Source organism: Panthera uncia (assembly GCF_023721935.1).
Source record: "Panthera uncia isolate 11264 chromosome B2 unlocalized genomic scaffold, Puncia_PCG_1.0 HiC_scaffold_24, whole genome shotgun sequence".
NCBI lineage: Eukaryota > Metazoa > Chordata > Mammalia > Carnivora > Felidae > Panthera > Panthera uncia.
The window spans coordinates 60,683,638-60,690,859 of NW_026057580.1; the positions used below are offsets into that span (position 1 = coordinate 60,683,638).

At 35.7% G+C, this 7,222-nt stretch overlaps 1 pseudogene; it reads left to right on the forward strand.

Annotated features, from left to right (window-relative positions):
• Positions 1 to 5,939: 5,939 nt before the first annotated feature.
• LOC125938132 (40S ribosomal protein S19-like) lies at positions 5,940 to 6,800 on the forward strand (annotated as a pseudogene).
• Positions 6,801 to 7,222: the final 422 nt, after the last annotated feature.

Sequence of the window (7,222 nt, forward strand, 5' to 3'; positions counted from 1 at the left end):
TTCAACAAATATGAACATTACCACAATATAGAAGATTTTCATCACCTTAAAAGGTTTTGTTATGCCCCCCTCCTGGAAATCCCCACTCCCATCCTGACCCCAGACAACAGCAAACCTAATTTCTGTCACTATAGATGAATTTTTCCTATAGTCAGACTTTCATATAAATGGAATCATATAATATTATCTTATACCTGGATTTTTTGCTCAACATACTTTTTTTTTTTTAGGATTCAGTTATGTTTTGCATGGTAATCAGTAGCTAGTTTCTTTTTCTTGCTGAGAACATCTATTGTAGTTATATACCACATTATGCTTACTCATTCACCTATTGATGGACATTTAGGTTATTCCAATATTTTGGTTATTATTAATAAAGCTGTACAAATATTCTTGAACAAGCATTTGTCTGGGCATATATTTTCATTTCTCTTGGGCAAATATCTAGGGATGGAAATTTTCTATTTTATGGTATGTTTAACTTTATGAGAAACTGCCCAGATCTTTTCTAAAGTGGCTGTATCATTTTACATTTTTAGTAACAATATATGAATTTCAGTTAATCCACATCTTCCCCCAAAATTGGTAGTGTCAGTCTTTTTAATTTTAGCCATCCTGGTGGGTATGTATTGGATTTCTTTTTTTTTTTTATTTCTTTTTTTTTTTTAATTTTTTTTTTTCAACGTTTTTTATTTATTTTTGGGACAGAGAGAGACAGAGCATGAACGGGGGAGGGGCAGAGAGAGAGGGAGACACAGAATCGGAAACAGGCTCCAGGCTCCGAGCCATCAGCCCAGAGCCTGACGCGGGGCTCGAACTCACAGACCGCGAGATCGTGACCTGGCTGAAGTCGGATGCTTAACCGACTGCGCCACCCAGGCGCCCCTGTATTGGATTTCAATGTAGCTTTAATTTGCATTTCCCTGATGATTAATGAGGTTACTGTGCTTACTGGGCATTCACTTATCTTCAATTAGGTTGTTTTCTTATTAAGTTGCATAAAAAAAGAAAAAAGAAAAAAGAAAAGAAAAAGAAAAAGAAAAACACTTAGTTCCTTTATTCACAACGCTTCTATACCAGATATGTGGATATTTTTCCACATTGACAAATCCTCTGACACCAAATGGGTGTACTAACAATTCAGTCCAATTCTGACACTAACCAGTTTGTGCAGACTCTATGGATTAAGGGCTCAATCCCATAAGACTGCCTCCCACTTCAGATGCCAATTGCAAGAAGTGGGTTCCCAGGTTACCCACAGCTATTGTCTAACTTGGCTGCAAATTTAAAGTTCCCATGACTCCCTCCTTAGGTTTGATAATTGGCTAGAGTGTTTCACCCACTCTATGGACCCAGGGAAATAGTTTACTTACTGTTGCTGATTTATTACAAAGGATGCTTTAAAAGATACACCTGAACAGCCATATAAAGAGATGCTTAGGGCAAGGTCTACACATGCCCTGAATGCAGGAGCTTCTGCTTCTGTGGAGTTGGGGTATTTGGCACATAGATATGTTCACCAACTCAGAAGCTCTTTGAACTCTGCACTTTTGGAATATTTACAAAGGCTTCATCACAAAGACATGATCAATTATTAACTCAGCTGTCATCCCCTTTCCTCCCTCCAGGGAATGGAATGTAGAGCTGAAAGTTCCAAGCTTCTTGTCATGACGTGACCTTTAGTGATCAGCCCTGATCCACTAGTCCCTTAAGAGTCACCTTATTAGAACAAAAGATGCACCTATAACCCAGGAAATTCCAAGGAATTTCGGAGCTCTGTGTCAGGAACTGTGGTCAAAAACCAAATATTAGCAGGAACTTGGAGCAGAGACCAATATATATATTTCTTATTAGTTGACAAGTTGTTATTGATATATATTATGGGTATATACCTTTATATATATTTGTGTGTATATGAGTCCATGGATGTGTGGGAGTTTAAACTGGCCAATCTTCACTATAATATACACTTGAAATTAATATTATACTGTATGTTAACTAACTGGAATTTAAATAATGACCTAAAAAGCATTAAGTTGGCCAGTCTGTGGCTAACATTTTTATTTTCTTAACAATGTTTTTTGAAAAGCCCAAGATTTAATTTTGATGAAGTCAAATTACTGATTTTTGTTTTGTGAGCTAAGAAATATTTGCCTAACCCAAGGCCACAAATATTTTCTCCTCTCTTTCTTCTAGAATTTTTAAAAGCTTAGTTTGTATGTTTACAGCTATTTTAGTTAATTTTCATGTGTATTGTTACGTAAAGGTTGAGGTTCCTATCTTTCTATTTGGTTATATGATTTTCCATTACTGTGTGTTAAAAAGTATCCAGTCCCCATTAAATTACCTTGGCCCCCTTTATTCAAAATCATTGGTGTTATATTAATGAATGCATTTCTGTATTCTGTTACATTATTCTATATATTTATTCTTATGCCACTACCACATTGTCTTAATTATTCTACGTTTATAGGTAAGTCTTAAGTTATATAACCCATTAATATTTCTTTGTGCATAGACCTGCCACCTCCAGCCCATCCCCTTCTTCATTACCAAAGTTAACTTTGGACAGGACACTCCACTGTTTGGCTTTTAAAGGTCCTTTCTTTTCAATGCAAATTTTAGAATCAGGTTGCCAAGTTCTACTTCTGAGATTTTAATTTGATTTTATGTTGAATATATAGACCAATTTGGGTAGAAACTACATCTTAACAATATTATGTCTTGATCCATGAATATGACACAACTTTCTATCAATTTAGATCATTAATTTCTCTCAGCAATATGTTGCAGTTTATATGTACAGATCTGGCATGTATGTTATTAAATTTATCCCTGATTATTTCATGTTAGAGTACAATTAAAGTGGTAGTAATTACAATTTCAAGTTCTAATTTTTCATAGTCAGAGTACAAATGCAATTGATTTTTTTTTATAGTCAGCTTGTATCCTTTGGACTTGCTAATTTGCTTACAAATGGTAATAGTTTTTTTTAAATATATGAAATTTATTGTCAAATTGGTTTCCATACAACACCCACTGCTCATCCCAAAAGATTCCCTCTTCAATACCTATCACCCACCTCCCCTCTCTCCCACCCCCCATCAACCCTCAGTTTGTTCTCAGTTTTTAAGAGTCTCTTTTGCTTTGGCTTTCTCCCACTCTAACCTCTTTTTTTTTTCTTTTTTCTTTTTCTTTTTTCCTTCCCCTCCCCCATGGGTTTCTGTTAAGTTTCTCAGGATCCACGTAAGAGTGAAAACATATGGTATCTGTCTTTCTCTGTATGGCTTATTTCACTTAGCATAACACTCTCTAGTTCCAAACACGGGAAGAGCCAGGAGGGTAATAGTTTTTTTTTTATCCTTAGGATTTTCAGTGTACATGATCATGATTATGTTGTCTTAGAGTAAGGACAGTTTTTCACATCTTCCTGTGTGGAGAATAAGCTTGGGAATTCCCTGAGCCTGCACTGATGGGTTAACAAGGCATAAAGAATTAGAAAACTATAGGATGTACACACCCAAGTTTGGGTAAACAAGATTTAGGCAAATAAGAATATGTAAAGTGAGGCAAGGTCCCCATATAGGACAAAGGTATATGAGGTAAACAAGATTAAGTCAGGGAGGAGAAAATCCCCAATTTAGTACTATAGAGAAAGCTGGACCAAATTAGGAAGGAAGGAAGGACCAAATTAGGTAAACAGGTAAATGGGGCTATAGACCACTGCGCAAAGTTGCCCTGAGCAGAGCTAATCAGCAACAGAAAGGTGCCTTGTTGACCCTGAGGTAGCATGCTCTGTCTTTCTTATCCCCTAGACCAGTTTAGGCAAACAGACCTTCCACTGCCAGGATTTTGTTTTTATTAACCCAAACCCCTAACACTGCATATTTTCAAAACACCCTTTCCCTCACGCCCATAAGTTACTGTTCACAGTTTCATTGTCTTTTTGTGCACGTCCATCACCATGTTTGTAAGCCTTCTGATCCTAATAAAAACGGAGCAAGGACCCTTAATAGGGGTTCTTGTCTTCCCCTGGACATCAGCTTCTCTCGAATTTTAATGCTGTGTCCCGCTTTCTTGCTGGACAAGAAAGAATTCCAGACCCAGAGTTTATGACATTTCTGTGTTCTCTCCATGCCTTTTTGTTCTTTTCCTTTTTTTCTTGCACTGGCTACAACTTCCTTTGCATGGTGGAAAAGAATGGCTGTGAACCAATTTTCTGTTTTTTCCTCCAATCTTAGGGAAAAAGTATTTTATCATTGAAGATGTCAAATGTAAGTATTTTGTGCATACCATTTATTAGATTGAAGAAATTTCTGTTACTAATTTATAAGTGAATGCCAAATTTTGTTAAATGCATTCTTTCACATCTATTAAGATAATCATGTGGTTTTCTTCCTTTGTCTGTTAATATGTTGAATTACATTTGGCTGATTTTCAAATCTTGAACCAACTGTTGATTCCTGAGAAAAAAAAAGTAGATGGTCATGGTGTAAAAATCTTTTTTAGAGATTGTTGGATTTGACTTGGTAATATTTTGTTGAGGGTTTTTGTGTCTATATTCATAAGAGATTCTTGTAATGTCTGTGTCTTATTTTGGTATCAAGGCAATGCTAGTTTTAAAAAAAAGAAGTGGGGAAGTGTCCATACTTCTACTTCCTGAAGGAGTTTATGTAGTTTTTGTATTATTTCTTCCTGAAATGATTGATGGAACTCACTATTGAAGATATTGGGGCCTGGAGTTTTCTTTATTGTATTATAAATTGAAATGCTTTAATACTTTCAAGACATCTCAGATTTTCTATTTTTCTCTTGAATTACTTTAGATAATTTTTTGTCTTTCAAGTAGTTTGTCTACTTGATCTGAATTGCTGAATATATTGACATAAACATACTCCTGATATTTGTTTATTATTCTTTGATTACTTCTAGGACCTATAGTCATAGTCCCTTTTTTATGCTTGATATAGATAACTTTGTGCTGTCTCTGTCTCTCTCTAGATGTTTCTCAGTATGTCTTAATATGCCTAGAGTTGATTAATGTTATCTTTTTTTTTAAAAAAACAGCTTTTGGTTTTATGATTTTCCCTTTTATTATTTTTATTTCACTGAATACAAGATTTAAAATATAGAAGATACAATATGATACAGACAGGATTGTATTGGTAGAAGGAGATTTTAATTTATTTCTCAAAAAAATTATAAAGGTTGAAAGTAAGGAGACACATAGAACTAAATATTAATTATAAAGTTATAATATTAATATGTTACAATTTGGTTGGGCATAAATAAATATCAAACTCTTTAAAGAAAACAGCATATACCTTCTTTTAATGTGCTCATTAGAAAAATGGTTATGGGGGCACCTGGGTGGCTCAGTCGGTTAAGCGGCCGACTTCGGCTCGGGTCATGATCTCATGGTCCGTGAGTTTGAGCCCCACGTTGGGCTCTGTGCTGACAGCTCAGAGCCTGGAGCCCGTTTCAGATTCTGTGTCTCCCTCTCTCTGACCCTCCCCCATTCATGCTCTGTCTCTCTCTGTCTCAAAAATAAATTAACGTTAAAAAAATTTTTAAAAACTGGTTATGTATCATGCACATCAAAAATTAAACAAATTTTTAAAAGTAAAAGGAACAAAGGCAATATTTTCTGCTCAAAGGTAATTAAAACTAGAAAGTAAAAATCCTGTCACCTGAAAATTAATTGACAAAATTAATTGAAAATTAATTTAAAAGTTTCATTAAAAAAATCTTGTGATTGAAGGAACTCCCAACCAAAAATTCAGAATATCTAGAAACTAATAATTATACCTCTACCTAACAGAACCAATTGTATCCAGCTAAAATAGTACTCAGAAAAAAATACATATACTTAAGAACCTGTATAAATAAACCAGTAAGGATAAAAATAGACACTTACCTCAGTTATAAAAACAAAGAAAAATTGGTTAAATGAGAGTAGAAGAAAGGAATTGACAAAAAAAAAAAAAGACTGAAGACTAAAAATTGGTTAATGTTTAGTAAAACAACATCAGTAACATTAATAAGAAGACAATAAAAGAGTCCCCTAGCTGATAGCACAGAGGCCAAAGGATGTCTGGAGTTACTATAAAAGACATGAACTGGGGTGCCTGGGTGGCTCAGTCGGTTGAGCTTCTGACTTCAGCTCAGGTCATGGTCTTGCAGTTCATGAGTTCAAGCCCCACGTCGGGCTCTGTGCTAACAAACAGCTCCTCTGAGCCTGCTTCAGATTCTGTATCTCCCTCTCCCCCTCCCCTGCTCATGTTCTGCCTCTCTCTGTCTCTCAAAAATAAATAAATGTTAAAAAAAAACAAAAACAAAAATGACGTGAACCAGCAGGAGTTCATCAGCACTCTGGAAGTCTACCTCAGAAAGTCTGGGAAGCTGAAAGTTTCTAATGGTTGGACACTGTCAAGCTAGCCAAACTTAAAGAGCTTGCTACCATTGACAAGAACTGGTTCTACACATCACAGCACCTGTACCTCCCAGGCACCGCTGGGGTTACCTCCAGGACCAGGACCTGTGGGGACCATTGGAGAAGTGGGGTCATGCCCAGCCACTTCAGCAGAGGCTCCAAGAACATGGCCCACAGGGTCCTGCAAGCCCTAGTGGGGCTGAAAATCATGGAAAAGGACCAATATGGGGGCCACAAAGTGATACCTCAGGGACAGAATCGCGAGACAACAAGAAGCAGTAGAACAAATGCTGGGTTAATAAAGTGTCTCATTTGTAATACTGAAAAATAACAAAAAAAGATAATAAAAGAGATAACATTTTAGCTAACCCAATCAATAAATGACAATAAAGAAATAACCAGACCTTTGGGGGAAATTAGAATCATAAGAGACTATAATGAATATGAGACTCTGTATGAAAATATAAATGGAAGAAAATATGAATATAATTTAAGAGCATAAATTATTAAAAATGATATTGGAAAGATAGAAATTCTAAAAAAACCAATTACCATAGTAGAAAGAAAGTTATTGGAGAACATTATGACAAAATGTATCAGTACAAAATATATCACATGAGAATTCTATTGGGTCATTAAGTAAAGATACTTTTTTTTTTTTAGTTAGTTAATTTATTTATTTAGAGAGCCCACACATGAGCAAGGGAGGGGCAGAAAAAGAGGGAGTAGAGAATCCCAAACAGACCCTATGCTGTTAGCACAGAGCCCAATGCAGGGCTTGAACTCACA